This window comes from Littorina saxatilis, linkage group LG11 (assembly GCF_037325665.1).
Source record: "Littorina saxatilis isolate snail1 linkage group LG11, US_GU_Lsax_2.0, whole genome shotgun sequence".
NCBI lineage: Eukaryota > Metazoa > Mollusca > Gastropoda > Littorinimorpha > Littorinidae > Littorina > Littorina saxatilis.
Window position 1 is genome coordinate 9504020 of NC_090255.1, and position 21194 is coordinate 9525213.

The window sequence follows — 21194 nt, forward strand, 5'->3', positions numbered from 1 at the left end:
ACGGCAACCCAAAAGAATGTTTCAGCTGTTTCAAGACACAAGCTCAGCTACTTTTTTTGAGTTGCTTTTCAGTCTAAAATGACACCGGAAGCGAAACATTGTCGCGCATACTGTCACAAAAAGACGTCATGACAAAGTTACACGCAATAGATTTTGACGTCATTTACTTTTGTTCGGACTTTTCCGTCTGTTCCTAGCATGTCAGTGAAGACTTGACGTGAGTAAGCTTACCCAAAACGTATTTTAGTTCTCTGTTCGCATTGCAGCTGTGAAATAACCCGTCTTGTGTCTCGGTCGTGTAGGTACAGAGTTTGCCTCTGCAATCGTTGTGTTCGAGTTGATGACGGCTTCGAAAGACAAATCAGCGAATCTATCGTGCGAAAGATATTTCTGTACAAAATACCGAACCCAACAGGCTGTATTGATGCGTTTGCAATTTTGTAAGAAATAAACTGCATGTGGTTAATTTCATCCGTTTAATGCTTGTCGAAACGAGCCATAAGGCTTTAGAATAAAAGATTCCACGCATTGCTTGGCCATCTGATCACAGATGAGGTCGCAGTTTGTAGGTTGAATCTATGAATCGGCCAGAGATAGATCTGCATTTCTGGTACGACCTTCCAGATTATCAACAGCGGGTTCATGGTCGGAATCAAGAGGTCAAATTTGCGTGGCTCCCAATCATTTCATAAAAGATTTCCATTTTCTTGTTTCTGCGGCTGCGCAAGTTATTTTGCCTAGGTCATGGCCGAACTTTAGGCCTACGGAGAAATATCGCTGGATATTTTCTCACTAGAATAACAGAGACAAAGAAGGGAAGTCATGCTATATGTTCTGTTAAAGTGAAGAGAATCATTGCTTCCTCAAATTCAACGTACGACTAAACGATTTTTGACCATAAATAGACGCAGAATGCCGGAAAGAACTACGTTTTGGAGATACAGCCGCCGAAGGCATTGATTCTGAAGATTAGTTCAAAAACTGTCTTGATTGTACTTGGAATTCTGATCAAGAATGTGTGTATATTGTTGTTGTTTCCAGGAAAGTTGACCACCAGACCTATTTGGTCGGTTGTAAGCGATCCTTCAACGACTGCCGCAAAATTCAAATCAACAAGTGAAGGGACACACAAAGCGTTGGCTTCTACCACATTTGATATGCCTGCTCACTCCAGTGATGTGCCGGTGACTACGGCCAAACCTGAACCACCAGTCACACGGACTGATTTATTATTTTTCCTGGGTGGCGTTGGAGGACTTCTCATTCTCGTCGCCTGTTTTTTTGGTTTTCTTCACAAACGAAGAGGTAATCAGGGCAGTGACTCAAACACGCTTTTTGTCATAAAACAGATTACACTTGTCCTTCAGCAATGTACACGACTAGTCTCCAAAATCAGAATGACTCAAAAACAAAAGAACTCACTCTTAGAAATGATGGGGACTTGGTAAATAAATAGCAAAGTGAGTTGCCATTGGGCTCACACAAATGAAAATGGCAACCTCTAAAGGCGTTTGTCTACAGAGTTTGTTAGGATGCTTCATCATATTAATCACACATTATAATTCAACGTTAAGAGCATATTTATTTATGTTATTCTGTATTTATTATAGGTTAAACACGTAATAATTGAAAAGGGCGAATCTACAAGATGGTTGACGTTGAGTGGACTTTATCAACAGTTGTTCCATTGATTTTATTATTGCTACCTATTACCATGTCAGAGCATCATATAGCTATCTGACCAGGACTAAGCCAAGGTGACCTGCTGAATGTTATAACTGTCAGGCCGGTGTCACGAACTGAAACCTCTGCTGAACAATCCTTCTCATTGCGGTCAATGCGCATGCGCCAATCTTGGACTTAAAAAATGCGACCCTTTGACCGAAGGAACTATGGGTTAGGCAGGGCCGGACTACCGGGGGGGTTATGGGGGTTGCGCAACCCCCCCCCCCCCCAGCCTAAACATGTACCTCACATATTTAAATAACATTTTTTATTATTGTTTATTTTATGCCGTTTCATGCAAGGAGCGACCATTTCGCTATCTCAGATTATGACCTACCCATCAGCTTCAGGGGGCTTCGCCCCCTGACCCCCACTGGCAACCCCCCCCCTCCTCTTAGCCTAGTCCGGCCCTGTTAGGGTTAGGATTTGGGTTAGGATTAGGGTAAGGGTTAGGGTTAGGGTTAGGGTTAGGTTGTTCACGACCTGATTAATCTCCCCATGTTCGGGCATGCGCATTGACCTCAATGAGAAGGATTGGTCAGGCTGAGTTTTCAGTTTGTGACACCGGGACCCTTTTTACATTCAGTCAAGTTTTGACTAAATGTTTTAACGTAGAGGGGGAATCGAGATGAGGGTCGTGGTGTATGTGTGTCTGTCTGTGTGTCTGTGAGTGTGTGTGTGTGTGTGTGTGTGTGTGTGTGTGTGTGTGTGTGTGTGTGTGTGTGTAGAGCGATTCAGAGAAAACTACTGGACCGATCTTCATGAAACTTAACATGAGAGGTCATGAGTATGGCATCCCCAGATGTTGTTTTCAATTTTATTTTATCAATGTCTTTCATGACGTCATATCCGGCTTTTTGTGAAAGTTGAGGCGGCACTGTCACGCTCTCATTTTACAACCAAATTGGTTGAAATTTTGGTCAAGTAATCTTCGACGAAGCCCGGACTTTGGTATTGTATGTTCAGCTTGGAGGCTTAGAAATTAATTAATGAGTTTGAATTTGATTGCATCGTATTCTTCATCAAATTTTTAATCTAAGAATATATACATATGCCATGTTTACTCTTAAAATGTGATCACAATTAACGAAAATAGATTAATCAGTACTACAATTAAAATGTATGAAATTGATCCACAAATTATTTCATCTTATTCTTTATTATTTCCTGATTCCAAAAAACATATCGATATGATATGTTGTATTCAAAACCAGCTCAGAAAGTTAACAAGAATACAGAAAAGCGCGCTTTCCTGCTTAGCGCAATACGCAAACGCGCAATTCTTGCTTGTCAATTTCACTGCGTTTTGCAGGTGGGGGGTGAGCGATGTCCTTCTCGCGGCGATTGACGAAGCTATATTGTCTTGGTGAAAAAAATGCAGTGCGTTCAGTTTCATTCCGTGAGTTTGACAGCTTGACTAAATGTAGTAATTTAGCCTTACGCGACTTGTTGTTTATTACGCTTAAATAACCGAACAGTTTGAATCGGCAATATCAACGTGATTTATTCCAAGGAATTACATTTTTGATTTGTAACAATAATACACTTTACTCTGTTAAAATTACGAAAACAACAAGTTTTTCGATGGGGGTCGTGGTAAAGAACGAAAAGCATTGGCCACCCTCTCATAATGCCATGCGCAAAACTATGGCAATCCGTTTGTAAAGAAATTACGTTTTTTCCTGTTGATCTAAATAATAAATTATTTAACTAAATAATTCATTATATAGCTAAATAATTCATTATTTAACTAAATAATTTATTATTTACACAAAACTAAAAAGTGTGATTGTTGTAATTAAAGAAATCTTTTATTTACTAAACAATTCATTATTTAATAAAAAAAAAAATCCATTATTTACTATATAATGCATTATATACTATAGAATGCATTCTATAATATAGAATGCATTGTATACTATAGAATGCATTCTATAATATAGAATGCATTCTATAATATAGAATGCATTCTATAATATAGAATGCATTGTATACTATAGAATGCATTCTATATTATAGAATGCATTCTATATTATATAGAATGCATTCTATATTATAGAATGAATATAGAATGCATTCTATAATAACGTTACGAAACTACTCTCTGTGTCTCTGTCTCTCTATGTTTCTCTCTCTCTCTCTCTCTCCCTCTCTCTCTCTCTCTTTCTCTCTATTCAATTAAACTGTGTCAGTGTCTCTGTCTCTCTTTGTCTCTCTCTGTCTCTCAGTCTATCTCTGTCTCTGTCTGTCTGTCTGTCTCTCTCCCTCTCTCTCTCTCCGTTTCTCTCTCTCTGTTTCTGTCTCTCTGTGTGTCTCTCTCTCTCTCTGTCTCTCTGTGTCTCTGTCTCTCTCTGTTTCTCTCTCTCTCCCTCTCTCTCTCTCTCTCTCTCTCTCTCTCTCTCTCCGTTTCTCAGTCTCTCTCTGTTTCTGTCTCTCTGTGTGTCTCTCTCTCTGTCTCTCTGTGTCTCTGTCTCTCTCTGTTTCTCTCTCCCTCTCTCTCTCCCTCTCTCTCTCTCTCTCCCTCTCTCTCTCTCTCTCCCTCTCTCTCTCTCTCTCTCTCTCTCTCTCTCTCTCTCTCTCTCTCTCTCTCTCTCTCTCTCTCTCTCTCTCTCTCTCTCTCTCTCTCTCTGTGTTACTGTATTGTATACTATAGAATGCATTCTATAATATAGAATGCATTGTATACTATAGAATGCATTCTATAGTATAGAATGAATATACAATGCATTGTATACTATAGAATGCATTCTATAGTATATAATGCATTATATAGTAAATAATGGATTTTTTTAATTAAATAATGAATTGTTTAGTAAATAAAAGATTTCTTTAATTACAACAATCACACTTTTTATTTTTGTGTAAATAATGAATTATTTAGTTAAATAATGAATTATTTAGCTATATAATGAATTATTTAGTTAAATAATTCATTATTTAGATCAACAGGAAAAAACGTAATTTCTTTACAAACGGATTGCCATACAAAACTCTTGTAAATTGCATTGCCGAAATCCTGAGGAATTAATTGAAATTGCATACTCAGTTTACACCCAACCTCCCGGTCTGTCGCATCTTACGCTCGAACTGGCATATTCTTCAACCCAGCAATTTTGTCGGGGCCCACCTTCTCAAAGCCTCGCGCCCCCTAATTGGCGTAGAGGCGCGTCCCCCGGGTGGATGGGGGAGCCTTCTCTACTAACTTCTGAGAGAAGGTCGCATCACTCTCGATGCCGTGAACCTAATTAGGATCTTTTTCTTGTTTCTTCTCTATTTCTGCCTCCCCAAAGTCCTTTTACTTTCCTTTTCTCACCCATAAAATTCTTCACTTATTACCCTTGTTAAGTGGTTCTTGTATAGAATATAGTCAATGTTTGTAAAGATTTTAGTCAAGCAGTATGTAAGAAATGTTTAGTCTGTTGTACTGGAAACTTGCATTCTCCCAGTAAGGTCATATATTGTACTACGTTGCAAGCCCCTGGAGCAATTTTTTGATTAGTGCTTTTGTGAACAAGAAACACTTAACAAGTGGCTCTATCCCATCTCCCCCCTTTCCCCTATCCCATCTCCCCCCTTTCCCTCGTCGCGATATAACCTTCGTGGTTGAAAACGACGTTAAACACCTAATAAAGAAAGACCTTCTCAGAGACTTACTAGTGAAGTCTTTTTTTCCAAACCAAACAGCGTAAAAAAATGTATAACTTGTCCACACCTCTGCCCAACAACAAAAATTCAGGAACCCAAAGGTGAAATGAAAATATTACGCAGTTTCAAATGTAAAAGCACGAGCATCGTGTATGCCATCAACTGTCAAGCCAGTGAAAAAATCTACATCGGGGAGACATCACGCTTCCTCAAACTCGGTTCGGTGAACATTTCGCCGATGTTCGCCATAACCGACAAAAACCTGTTTCTCTCAAACCACACCATCAGAGACTTGCGTGGGAAAGGTCTCTGGCAGGTTTAGGGTGATTGTGTCGAGCGTATACTGATCGAATCACACATCATTCAAAAACTCGGCACAGTGCCACCCAATGGCATCAATGTTTAAAGCACTAGGTTCTGCTCTCTGTGCTCAATCGGGGCTCATCTGCTTCACAGAATGCGATTGAATGTGTGTGTGTGTGTGTGTGTGTGTGTGTGTGTGTGTGTGTGTGTGTGTGTGTGTGTGTGTGTGTGTGTGTGTGTGTGTATGTGTGCACTTTCTCTCTCCTTCCCTCTCTCTCCCCCATTCACCCACCCCCCAACAAAAAAAGGAAAAATGTTTGTAGGAGCACAGGAAATGGGTTAATCCATGGTGTAGATCTATACTACAATAATTAAGTGGAAGACAGGCCCGACAGTTGTTGGAGGGTTCTACTTCGTTGCTGTTCACAGAGGGAGGGTGGCTTAATTCTAACCATATTTTCCTTATTTTAAATTATTGAGTAAACAAGAAGAGCAAACGCTCGATCGAGTCACTTTCGCAGTTCTGAATATTATATGAGGCATCAGATGGACAGGAAGAAATTGCTATTCACAACACAATGAGTCACGTTCACATAAAATTTGAGCCCGGTCACTTTTATAGTTTCCGAGAAAAGCCCAACGTTAAGTTGTGTGTTGCCGAACAGAAAAGGCTAGTTATCTCCCTTGTTTTTCTGATAACGTTCGTAAAAGGCTACAGATGTAAATACTTTGATGTAAAGAATAATCCTACAAAGTTTCAATCACATCCGATGAACTTTGTCAAAGATATAAAATGTCTAATTTTTCCTTTGACGCTGACCTGTGACCTTGAAAAAGGTCAAAGGTCAACGAAACCATCGTTAAAGTGTAGAGGTCATTGGAGGTCACGACTAAACAAAATATGAGCCCGATCGCTTTGATAGTTTCCGAGAAAAGTCCAACGTTAAGGTGGTGTCTACGGACGGCCGGCCGGCCGGCCGGACGGCCGGCCGGACAGACTAACACTGACCGATTACATAGAGTCACATTTTCTCAAGTGACTCAAAAAGGCTTCAAACAGAGTTGGTGTTGTCGTACCCTTTTTGAACACCATTTTAGATTTGTTTTAAACACTTTCATCCCGTTTTATCCACATAGCCAGGAAATGCTCAGACTGTACTTCTTTGTGCTGTTTTTTCAGCTTTCCACACACACATGCGAATTAAATTTCAAAAGGTATCGTTATAGCTGATTACTAATCGCTTTAAAAGACAGCCACCCACTGCTGTCACCAATGGCGAATAATGATTCTGACTGTTGATTCTGAATAAATTCCTTTCTCTTTCACAAGAAAAAACAAAGCAATCTAAAGGCATGTTCTACTAGAGTGAGATTGTAGAGTGAAACCTTTTCACCTGTTCATATTTAAGACGTCAGGTGAGTGATTGGCTGCATTAAGGTTAACGGCAAATTTCCTTGAAATCTAGATAATTTTGCAAATTTAAAAACAACAATAATCCTGTTTAGTAAATGTATCAAAAAGTAGAATGCAAAATTAGGGAAATGGTTCTAAAATATGAATGAATTGACACATTTACTCAAAATGTTTCCTGTTTGCAAAAAAGCATCTGCATGCAACATTTGGAAAATGTCAACTTTTTCTGTGAAACTGAAGAATTTGATACATTTTATACACCTGTTTTACTTGTTTAGTAAATTTATCCAAAACAACATGCAACATTCAGAAACTTTACAAAATCTCTCCGTTTTAAAATGTTCAGGAAATGTGTAGATTTCCTTGAGTTAAGAATTACCTGCACCATCTGTACCTGAAGACCATAAGGTTAAACTGTTGAGAATTGTGACTTTGAATGTCGAGCAGAGTTTTTCTCCGGGACAATATCAAAGTTATTTCCTGCTAGGCAATATCGCACCAGATTTGATCACTAGAATAGCAGTCTAAGAAGCAAAGGCATAGGATATAGTTACGGACGAATCCCAGCAATGGAGTAATGAAAATGAAACACACAAATTAACAGGAGAACCGAATGAATGCATCGGAGTTCCAAAACGATTAGATGAAATTCTGTTTTCAAAAGACGAATTCTGAAAATAACTCTTTCGGATTAGTATGGGCTGTGAAAGAGTGAATATCCTTGCTTTTTACTGGTACAAACATTGGAGGGGCCAATTACTAGCGCGGTGTGTGTCGGAAACACTAGGACAAGCGCACGTGTGAAGTTATTTGTCATATGAAAAGCAAGGGTATTCACTCTTTTCAACCCATGCAAATCCGACGGAGTTATTTTCGAAAACCGTTTATTGCTCAATAAAATTGCATGCGTTCTAATGTATGCAAACCTTTAAAATTGTTTTTTTTATCTTGTCTATTTGTCAGACGGATCTCCAAGCAGTTTGCCTCAACCTCTGCCTCTGAACCGTAGAATTCCTGCGGCGATTGTTGGGGTTGTGGGACAAGTTCCACCTGCAATACAAGAGGACAGTGTTTCTTTCGCCAGTTTCTCCTCGCACTTTTATGATGAAATTCCTGAAAACACAGAAAACAGTACGATGTTTTCTGTATTATGTGTTTTTGTAACAACTCAAATAGATAGTGTCTTCTTTGTACGTTTTAAATGTTGTTCAAAATGCTGTTACTGTTGCAAAATCAGATACAACCCAAACTGCATAATACACCTTGTCAACCCCCACACATCTTTCTAGGCTGTTGCTCGGAATACGATCATCCTTCCATTTGAACACTTAACCAAAATCTGCGTAGTGGTTGCTTTCTGGGGAGAAGTATTTTGCAAGAATTAATTCATGTCAATCTGCAAAATAAATTCAGTACACAAGCACAATCATCTTATTTTGCAGCCTCGCTGTTGATTGTGAGTATATGCCCAAATGGAAAGATGCTCGTATCCCATGTAAAACAAACTGCAGAGATCTTTGGTGATGGACATGTTTTACGGGAGGAGGGTTGTATCATAAATGTAATCTAATAAATTGTGCAAAACATTATTGCGACAACTTTCATACCCAAACGTAAGCATTCATTCCCGGATCATTGGTTGACCGACGATTTTATTTGCACTAATTTTTTTCTTACCGTACATGAAATACATTCTGGGTAAAATCAATTTTTTTGGATAGGCAACACCCCTTGCAAAACCCCTTGCAAAACTCTAGTAGCTGCAGTCTAGCAGACGGTCTTTCCAATGTTTTACACTGAATCAGCCAACTCTTCTTTCCTTATTCAACGTCCATTGCTGTGTGTGCCTTTAACCGAAGAACTTAAAACTTCGATTCAAGTAAACTATTCTTGAAGTCCTGTTCAAAGCTATATTGCACTTGTTTCAGCTTCGTCAGAAATTAGTAGTCTATTTTCGGACTCACCGTTTTCATCAGACACCACTCTCCAAGATGACTACCTGCACCCAGTATCTTCTACTTTAGAAACAAAACATCCGGAACAAAATGCGCCATCGTCTTCCCAAAAAACAACCACAGACGAGCCTACAGGAGATGTTCATGAGACAGTCTATGAAAACACAACAAGCGTACCCGATGCCACAGCTGCACTCACCGTTAGTGCTGCAGGTAAAGTTATTTGACAAGAGAAATGAAAATTATGAAGTGAATGAGCAGGACTCTGAAACACACAGACGCACGCACGCATGCACGCACGCACGCACGCACGCACGCACGCACGCACACACACACACACACACACACACACACACACACACACACACACACACACACACACACACACACACACACACACACACACCTTCCCAAATGAAAGAGACTACACATACAGTTTGTTGTTTAACCCCGTCACGGTAAAACCAAGACCGCACAAGCACCACAAATTATCTTAAATTGTTTTAGATCCAGTCGTATGTGTACCAAGCATGCCCAAAGTTCATAGAGCAAAACAAAAACAAGTCGCGTAAGGCGAAAATACAATATTTAGTCAAGTAGCTGTCGAACTCACAGAATGAAACTGAACGCAATGCCATTTTTCAGCAAGACCGTATACTCGTAGCATCGTCAGTCCACCGCTCATGGCAAAGGCAGTGAAATTGACAAGAAGAGCGGGGTTAGTAGTTGCGCTAAGAAGGATAGCACGCTTTTCTGTACCTCTCTTTGTTTTAACTTTCTGAGCGTGTTTTTAATCCAAACATATCATATCTATATGTTTTTGGAATCAGGAACCGACAAGGAATAAGATGAAAGTGTTTTTAAATTGATTTGGACAATTTAATTTTGATAATAATTTTTATATATTTAATTTTCAGAGCTTGTTTTTAATCCGAATATAACATATTTATATGTTTTTGGAATCAGCAAATGATGGAGAATAAGATAAACGTAAATTCGGATCGTTTTATAAATTTTTATTTTGTTTTACAATTTTCAGATTTTTAATGACCAAAGTCATTAATTAATTTTTAAGCCACCAAGCTGAAATGCAATACCTAAGTCCGGGCTTCGTCGAAGATTACTTGACCAAAATTTCAACCAATTTGGTTGAAAAATGAGGGCGTGACAGTGCCGCCTCAACTTTCACGAAAAGCCGGATATGACGTCATCAAAGACATTTATCACAAAAAGGAAAAAACCGTATGGGGATTTCATACCCAGGAACTCTCATGTCAAATTTCATAAAGATCGGTCCAGTAGTTTAGTCTGAATCGCTCTACACACACACACAGACAGACAGACAGACACACGCACATACACCACGACCCTCGTTTCGATTCCCCCTCGATGTTAAAATATTTAGTCAAAACTTGACTAAATATAAAAAGAGCTTGACGTGTCAAAAAAGTTTAATTTGAACTGTTTTAACAATTTTTAGTGTGAAGGCTCCCTGGTACACCTTTGGATTGACTATGTCTCACAGAAAGTGACAGCCGTTCAAAGGAGAATGCGCCCAAACTTGACCCGACAAAAACAAGAAAATAAGGTTCCAATTCAAAACTCGACAAAAATTTAGAAAAGACAAAAGTGTACATACATGTAATGAAATGCTATACGACAAACAGTAGTGTCTTTGAGCATTGACTAATTGGATCGCTTTTAAACTTTCAGGATAGTATGATCACGTGCAAGAGGCACTTAAGTAACATTTTAGGACATTACATTTCTTTCTTAAATAGTTTCATTTTAAGAAATTGTCACAAGTTTTGGGGCGTTTACAAAATGCAGGACTTTGGAAACTTTTATGCTGTTCAGAAGTGACAGCGATTGCCGCTTAGTGCCTCTCAAAAACAATAAATGTTTAAATGACCAGACATTTTACTTGAAAGCATCTCTTGTATATAATCCATTGTCTTATTTATGAAAGGCAGCGTTGTTTGTCGTGTAACCCCTATTAATGAACGCAAAATCCTCCCGTTTTCAACCAGTTTATCCATTTACCACCTACCGTAAAGTACATTGGAAGCGCCCAGTTTCGAGTACACGCCCACCCCCCACTTTACACCATTGAAAGCAGGGGAAATCAAAATATCGGACTTGATCTGCTAGTTTTGAGAATGATTTGCCTTCCTTGCAAACCCTCTGCGACATTGACGTTTTCTGAAGTCATCACATCTTATGTCCTCAATGTTAAAGATAGTATACCGAAGGTGCCATTTTGGAAAGTATTTTTGACGATTTGGACCTTAAAAAGTTCAAGGGATATTCGCTGTACCGTAATTTAGAAACACCTGCAATAATTTGCTTAAAACTGCTCCGAAACTATCCTAAATAATTGAATTCATTTTAATCAGCGAGCAGTTTGGTTCGCCCAGCTCTCCTGTCAGGAGTCCGGACTCCCGGTCGTCATTATTATTTATTTAGTTTTCATAGATAACCATTCGTCAAAGCAGATTAAGACCGTTGGATTGAGGAAGTCAAACCTACAGTCTAGATTACACATGCAAATGTTGTGCCATACAGGGCTATAACGCTTTGCATAACAGAAAACAGACACAATGTCCGTTCGAGAATATCATCGTGTGCAATTGACAAGTGGCTCTATCCCCTCTCACCCCTTTCCCTGTCGCGATATAACCTTCGTGGTTGAAAACGACGTTAAACACCAAATAGAGAAAGAAAGATTGTGTGCAATTACTACCAAACACAACATTCGGATTTGAAACATAAAACACTCCAACACTCATTCTAAGACCTTCCGTGTGTGTGTGTTGTCATCTATTCAACTCCCAAAACGAACTCTGCAACTCTCGGCTCAATTTTAAATCTGTATCTTTAGGATTAGCGCTTGAAATAGTCAGGGTCGAAAAGCAGGACGAAAATAAGGAGTTGCGCAAATAACGTCACAATGAGAATTAAAGTCTGGAGTGCCCACTCAAAACACAGCCGTTTTCTATTTGAGAACCTGAGCGCTCAAACGTTTATTTTAATTTATTCCTGGGTGTGGTCACATAATTACAATCCCCAACCTGAGCTGAATAGCTCTTGGGGCGATGAGAGATATGTTTTTATGCTAGATTATATCACTTCAAGCGCCTTGCAAATTGTTGTACAATAAGCACAAGGTTTGTAAAAAAAGGAGTCGTTCTGTTCAACATGAGGCTTGTTTGAAACAAACACTTTAAAGGGATTATATCTAACAGGAAAACTGTCTGAAATCGCGCCAAGAGCCGTATACAGTTCAGGTTGGGGGTTGTAATTATGTTACCACGCACCAGGAATACCTCAAAATAAACGTTTGAGCGTAGAATTAGTGTTTGAGAGTTCTATTTTTCAAATCTAAATGCTGTGTTGGGTTGTCTTTTCAGACTGATACTCTTCAACGGGCAGAGGATTTGTTTATGGTATGCAAAGCGTTTTTTTGGCCCTGTATGGCACGAAATGTGCATGCGTTTGCTGATTATAAGTTTGATTTCCTGAATCCAACGGTTTGCATCCGCTTTGACGAATGGGTATCTATGAGGACTAAATAAAATATGATGAAGAACGGAAGTCCGGACTCCTGACACAGGAGAGTTAAAGAAGCAAACAGCTCGCTGATTAAAGTTTATTTAATTATTTTACATAGCCTTGGAGCAGTTTTGAGCAAATCATTGCAGGTTTTTCTTAATTACAGTACAGTGAATGTCCCTTGAACTTGTTCAGGTCCAAATCGTCAGAAAACCTTCCAAAATTATGCCTTATGTGTACTAACTTTAACATTACATGACCAGAAAGCAAGGTTTTCTAGTGAAGAACCGCACATGCTGCAATGAACTTGTTACTTAGTAAATGTACAAAACACAAGAGATATATATTTACTAACTCACAACAAGATTGAATGATATAAGTAAGGGTTTTTGTATACGCTGCCTCATCAGTTCTAAGCAAACTTTTGTTTTTACTTGTGTGTATCAGATACCACTCTGGATCATCCCCATTCCTCCAACTCTTGTCTTGGTGTGGCAAAGCCCAAGGACCCCCTGCCTGATGATTACCTTCACCCTACTGCCTCTCGTCTTGAAGCAGCAACTGCCGCAATGAAAAGATCTGCTAGTAGAACACCTACGACTGAAAAGGCGTCCATGGCAGCAACCAATTCATGCCCAGTGAGGCGTTCGAAAAGAAAGGCAATGGCTCCAAGCAAGAGAAGTGTTGAGAAAGCAGCGGCAACTTCCAAAAATAAGGTAGTTGAGTCACCTTATGAAAATGACTAAAGCCTTTTAGTGTAAGAGAAATCAAGCTCAAACATAATTTGCATTCCCAGTTTTAGACCTAACACCTTCGGTGACAGCTCTTTTTCTTTTGCTGTCCCTGAACAATGGAACCCCTCCCACATAACATTTGCTACATTAAGTCAACCTCTGCGTTTAAGACCCAGATTCAAATTCGATTCAGCAACTCTCTCTACCTGTCCTTGCTGTGTTGAATACGAATACGAATAAATCTTATTGTCATGAAACCTATTGTTCATAAGACATGAGAAGAAAAAGCAAGAATAGAATTATTTCATCATTCCTTTTTGAGTCACTTGAGAAAATGTGACTATGTAATCGGTCAGTGTTAGTCTGTCCGGCCGGCCGTCCGGCCGGCCGTCCGTAGACACCACCTTAACGTTGGACTTTTCTCGGAAACTATCAAAGCGATCGGGCTCATATTTTGTTTAGTCGTGACCTCCAATGACCTCTACACTTTAACGATGGTTTCGTTGACCTTTGACCTTTTTCAAGGTCACAGGTCAGCGTCAAAGGAAAAATTAGACATTTTATATCTTTGACAAAGTTCATCGGATGTGATTGAAACTTTGTAGGATTATTCTTTACATCAAAGTTTTTACATCTGTAGCCTTTTACGAACGTTATCAGAAAAACAAGGGAGATAACTAGCCTTTTCTGTTCGGCAACACACAACTTAACGTTGGGCTTTTCTCGGAAACTATAAAAGTGACCGGGCTCACATTTTATGTGAACGTGACTCCCAGTGACCTCTACACTTTGACGTCTGCTTTGGTGACCTTTGACCTTTTTCAAGGTCACAGGTATGCTTCAGGTATGCATTGTGTTGTGAATAGCAATTTCTTCCTGTCCATCTGATGCCTCATATAATATTCAGAACTGCGAAAGTGACTCGATCGAGCGTTTGCTCTTCTTGTTTTAGGGAACAATTGCATACACATTCCCCAACTTTTGTCTGTAGGGTGTCTACTTGCAAAAGTTGACTGTGTACAGCATATAAATATACAGGTCGATTGATTTCACTCCTGAGAGTTCGTTGTTTTCTATGCAATTTATTTTGTCCTCTACTATTCCACATTTTTCACATAATCTGTTTTCCCAAGTTGTATTGGTGTACCTACCAGTTTCTAATTTCGGTCGTGGATAATATTGCTTAGTTTGCACAATGATAGATATGATACAGTTTTCTGATGTGTTACTATTCTCCAATAAAAAAAAACATAACCGCGGTAAACCGTTTATTTGAGCTTTCCAGAATGTTATATATTACAGTTCAAATGTTTGTTATAGAACGTATTTTAAGCTTTTTACATTAAAAGTAAACTGATTTTCCACACATGATTCAGTCCAACAACTTGTAACACTTGTTTTACAAATAATATCCAAGGTTATTTTTAATTTCTTTTGGTGTACATATAAAGATTATACATTTAACTTTGATGCGATTTTTGTGAAGATCCTAATTGTGTAGCCAGTATGTAATGATATTACATATTATTGTTAATGCTCACTGGGAATCTTCCTAATGTTTCTAGTGCTGGTAATACCATATCTTTCATTGGTACCCTAAGAATCTGTTCACAGAATGTTGAATGAACCTTTTCATGTTGATATCTACAAGTCACACATCCTTTAGAAATGTCCGATAAATCAAATTGTTTATTAGTATTAATTTTGTGTTGAACCAGCTTGCTCTTGGATCAATATTTTTCACTTTGTAAAAATGCATTTATTCTTACATTGATTATTATGCTAAAAAACGTTTCCATGGGTACTAGTTAATGTTATTCCACGATGATTATTTGTATCTGTTGGATTATTGCCTTTGTATATATATGAGTAGTTATACCGTTCTTCTTATTAATTTTGTTGGATAGACACCTGTCATTAATACAATATTTAATATTTCGTGAATAAGCGATAACAATGTTGGAAGACTCGCTTTAATCATTTCACTTGTTATCCATTCTTTTCCTGGACTTTTTTTAAAATTCGTTTAATGACAACACGCATCTTTTTATTTTCTTTGTCTGAAATTGTCCTATCCATTATTGATGAAGAATTGGAACGTCATATTTTTATGTTTTGTGTTTGTTCTTGATTCACCTGGGTTTCTATCCCAAAGATCAGAAATCAATTTTGAAGTACTTAAATGGTGGGTGTTAGTATTTCTGTCACCCATCGTTTGTAAGTCCTTTAGGATTGTCCATGCAGTGTTTAAACCTTTGTTAAAATCGTCATTAAGTTTATTGACCAATACATCTTTCTACTTGCATTCCTTTGCTTTATCTAACTATTGTAGAAAAAACATTTGGCGAAGTATTTTTGTTGCAAAACCTTATCAAATGGTTGTCTGTTAAAAGTGTTCAATCTTGATTTGATGTCTTTTTTGAGTTTCAGACGACTTTTTACGGGTTATTTCCTCACGCTTTTGCGTCTAAATATTTCTGTCCAGGCTTATATCTGCAGCTGTTTTAAAAGGTCCTGTCATTTCATTTACCATCGCACATATAGAATTAGCGGGAAGTGGTTAATTTGGAATGTTGTTTACATTGTTCTCCAAATGAACAATCTGATCCTTAACCCACGACATATTGAGTGCTTTAATTAATTTTACTTCTAATAATACGTTCTATTTAGCTTTTGTGTGTCCTTGTCACTTGACAAGGAATTTCAATACTTTGGATTTTTAGACAAGTTCTTGGGCTGTTTACTTCAACATGCCAGGTATAAAACTCTATTTGACAATGATCTGAACAGTCATTGAGGGAATGAATTTTCATTCTAAGAACGTCTTGTTTCTTTGTTTGTGAACAAATAAAGTAATCCACAACACTACTACCATGTTGATAAAAACATATAAAGCGTTCGTTTAGATCCCCTAAAGTCCTCCCATTTAAAATAAGTTACTGTCCTAGCACATTGACATTCTTTGACTCACATGCGAAGCAAAAGTGAGTCTATGTACTCACCCGAAACGTCCGTCCGTCCGTCCGGACGTCCGTCCGTCCGGAAAACTTTAACGTTGGATATTTCTTGGACACTATTCAGTCTATCAGTACCAAATTTGGCAAGATTGTGTATGATGACAAGGCCCCAAAAAACATACATAGCATCTTGACCTTGCTTCAAGGTCAAGGTCGCAGGGGCCATAAATGTTGTCTAAAAAACAGCTATTTTTCACATTTTTCCCATTTTCTCTGGAGTTTTTGAGATTCAAGACCTCACCTATATATGATATATAGGGCAAAGTAAGCCCCATCTTTTGATACCAGTTTGGTTTACCTTGCTTCAAGGTCAAGGTCACAGGAGCTCTTCAAAGTTGGATTGTATACATATTTTGAAGTGACCTTGACCCTGAACTATGGAAGATAACTGTTTCAAACTTAAAAATTATGTGGGGCACATGTTATGCTTTCATCATGAGACACATTTGGTCACATATGATCAAGGTCAAGGTCACTTTGACCCTTATGAAATGTGACCAAAATAAGGTAGTGAACCACTAAAAGTGACCATATCTCTTGGTAGAAAGAGCCAATAAGCACCATTGTACTTCCTATGTCTTGAATTAACAGCTTTGTGTTGCATGACCTTGCATGACATGTATTTTGGTAGGAAAAATGTGTAAAGCAGTTCTTAGTGTATGATGTCATTGCTAGGTTTAGTTATTTGACCTTGACCCTGAAGGTCAAGGTCATGTAAAGGTCAAGCATGTGAGTCGTATGGGCTTTGCCCTTCTTGTTACATTTAGTCAAGTTTTGACTAAATGTTTTAACATAGAGGGGGGAATCGAGACGAGGGTCGTGGTGTATGTGTGTGTGTGTCTGTCTGTCTGTGTGTGTGTGTAGAGCGATTCAGACTAAACTACTGGACCGATCTTTATGAAATTTGACATGAGAGTTCCTGGGTATGATATCCTCAGAAGTTTTTTTCATTTTTTTGATAAATGTCTTTGATGACGTCATATCCGGCTTTTCGTGAAAGTTGAGGCGGCACTGTCACGCTCTCATTTTTCAACCAAATTGGTTGAAATTTTGGTCAAGTAATCTCCGACGAAGCCCGGACTTCGGTATTGCATTTCAGCTTGGTGGCTTAAAAATTAATTAATGACTTTGGTCATTAAAAATCTGAAAATTGTAAAAAAACCAAATTTTTTATAAAACGATCCAAATTTACGTTCATCTTATTTTCCATCATTTTCTGATTCCAAAAACATATAAATATGTTATATTTGGATTAAAAACAAGCTCTGAAAATTAAAAATATAAAAATTATGATCAAAATTAAATTTTCGAAATCAATTTAAAAACACTTTCATCTTAGTCCTTGTCGGTTCCTGATTCCAAAAACATATAGATATGATATGTTTGGATTGAAAACACGCTCAGAAAGTTAAAACGAAGAGAGGTACAGAAAAGCGTGCTATCCTTCTCAGCGCAACTACTACCCCGCTCTTCTTGTCAATTTCACTGCCTTTGCCATGAGCGGTGGACTGACGATGCTACGAGTATACGGTCTTGCTGCGTTGCATTGCGTTCAGTTTCATTCTGTGAGTTCGACAGCTAATTGACTAAATGTTGTATTTTCGCCTTACGCGACTTGTTTTATATTAAGGTAGCCATATAATTTGATTGAGTAAATCATCTAACATGTAACAACAAGATTTGTTTGTCGATCCACAGTGAGAATGTCGCCTTCTGATTAATTTTCATCAAACAAAGCCTCCGGCCTTCGTCGATAGAGATGAAACAGAAGAAGATGATTATGCTCCCCTTTACTCACCATGGCGAGTAGAAAAAATGATCCGGCGAGTAAAAACGTAAATCTACTCGCCAAATGCGAGTAAACACACAACCTGCCAGGGCAGTGCCACCCACCCCCTACTTTTTTGGGAGGTGTGAAGTGGCTGTCAGCAAGGACGTCCTGCCACTGACCCTAGTCTACAGACATGAAAGGAACCACCATCATCTCTCTTGGTTGGCCTATTTTACCTCTGCTGCCACCCAACCCCTTTTCACTATCCCAACTCCCCACTTTCTAATTGTTGTGGGCCAGCTACAATTAACAAGATGCCACCCACTACTGCTTTTCTCCCCCCATTCCCATACCTTTTATTGTTGTTAGCCAGCTCTAAGATGATACCAAGTACAACAATCTCCTCTTTCTCATTGACCTCCACCCCCTCCCTTCCCTACCATTTCTGTGGTCAAGATGATGCCCCTTAATATACCTCTTAATATACGTTTATCGTAAAACCAATTACACGACTGGAAAGGCCGTTTATTTCGCTAACTTATTCACAAAAAAGATTGAGTTTATATGACGAAGTGTCCATACAGTGGAACCTACAACACTGACTGACACCCCCAAAAATCAAATTCGCAATTTGTAATGAGACCAACAAATGGTACATTTGAATAACTCCCTAACGCATTGTCTTTAAACTTTCGGAGATTTGTGCTAAAGTACATACGGAATTTCAAGTCATTTGTTTGTTTGTTCGTTCATGGGCTGAAACTCCCACGGCTTTTACGTGTATGACCGTTTTTACCCCGCCATTTAGGCAGCCATATGCCGCTTTCGGAGGAAGCATGCTGGGTATTTTCGTGTTTCTATAACCCACCGAACTCTGACATGGATTACAGGATCTTTTTCGTGCGCACTTGGTCTTGTGCTTGCGTGTACACACGGGGGTGTTCGGACACCGAGGAGAGTCTGCACACAAAGTTGACTCTGCGAAATAAATCTCTCGCCGAACGTGGGGACGAACTCACGCTGACAGCGGCCAACTGGATACAAATCCAGCGCGCTACCGACTGAGCTACATCCCCGCCCTATTTCAAGTCATTTGAGCCATTAGGTCTGCTGTTATTTGACATGCCAAAAAGAGTTCTTAAATTGACGGTAGGTTTTTGTTGAAATCTTCGAGAACACTAACAAATGCGCCACATACTCATATTTCATGTATATATTTATCAGACATTGGTGGTATGAAGATTTCAACGCGAAAGTACTTTTTAAGAAGCTGACTCATTCAGAGCGCTAGGCGCAAAATGTCGACCTACGCCTAGCAAAGCTGCTGACACGCTTAACTGATCAATGGCTCTTGAAAAAGCATTTTCCAAGAATTTTTGTGTGCGTATAAACAAGTGCGCTGTGCAGCCATTGTTGAAACTGTATTAAATTTAAGGGTAAATTGAAGCTTTTATTGTTCTAAATGCATGCTAATTTTAAATGTTTTCTGTTTAATCGGACAGGGTACATCTGTATTTTTATAACTCTGTTTGGCATGTCGCATAACAGCCGAACTATAATATCTGAAACAACTTAAGATTATGTGTGTACTTTACGACATGTGTTAGCACAAACCACTGAAAGTTTGACGGTAATGCGTCAAAAAGTTACTAATTGTACCATTTGTGTCTCATTACCTGCTAAAACGGCTTCAAAAACTGCCTTTTATGCCTTCTGAGAGGATTGACACCTACATCGCTCAGCATGCCTTAGCGTCTATGTTCGACAAGATATGTGAACAAAACTGACTGTTTTAGGTGCAGATGTGATTGTTCTATCTAATGTCATGCTTAACATGTTTCGATTTAGTTCAGATTTTTTATCGATTTTATCGCGTGAACCTTGATTTTGCGAATTTGATTTTGGGGGGTGTCTGTGTTGTAGGTTCCACTGTATTGACAGTACGTCATGTAAACTCAATCTGTTTTGTGAACAGGGTAGGGGAATCGATGGCCTTTTCAGTCATATACTTGGTTTTACAATCAACAGCCTTATCAGAAAGATCTGCCCTCAAACGAATCTGTATAGTTTTTTATGACGAGTAGTGTAGATATATAATTAAACTGACTTTTTCCTCGTATCCAATAGTTGGCAAGGTGTGCCTATTCTTATTTTTCGTTAATTTTGTAATCAGTACCTTAAGTAATTTTGTCGGGGCGATTTTTGGGCTAAGTTTAGTTAAGACTTTAGCTAGCAAAACCTTATTTCTATATGACTGAACAAATAATGCAAAGTTCGAACGCAGGATGTCATGTTGGGTGAAATGTCAAAACACGTTCTTCCGTGTGTACTATCTGTAAGCCCAAATCAAAGAAAATAAACGATCGTAGACAACACGGCGATTGTTTGACGTTGGACTTGTGCCAGTTTCGATTGTAACTCAAAACCGTGTGGTTGATAGCACATGGCGAAATCTTCAATGTGGTATATCGATTCAATCACATAACGTTGTATCAAGCATTCATTTTGCTTCCTGCTACCCCAAAATAACAAAATCCACAGGACACAAGCAACATTACAGTAAACTGTTCCTCTTAAATGTGTCACTTATGCCAATGCACTGTTTGGTTGTCAGTTAGACTTCTGGCAAAATGTCAAGTCTTATAGTTCAACGTCTATATATTATCAAACTAGCCCTGAGGTACAATCAACATGATACCTACTTACACACAAAGACCGTAGAGAAAAGCCGCAAAACAAAATATATTTGAACAAAAATCACGCAGACAGGGGTTGAACCCGGCTCTCACCATGATACTCTGAGATGTTTGGTGGCTTTCTGTCAGGCCAGTTTTTTTGTCGGTCCGAGGGGAGCATATCCTCTTCTGTTTCATCTTTATTGACCAAGGCTGAAGGCCAAGGTTGATAACGATGTAACAGCAGGCGATATGCTTCCGGAGGACCGACAAAAAAAATACTGGTTTAACAACATCGTTTTTGTCATCATTTTGGAAGAGCAAAAGTACGCACAACGATATTTGGGGAGCCGTATTTGGAACGTCATTTTTAGAATACAATTCAGGGCCCCAAGGCTCTTCT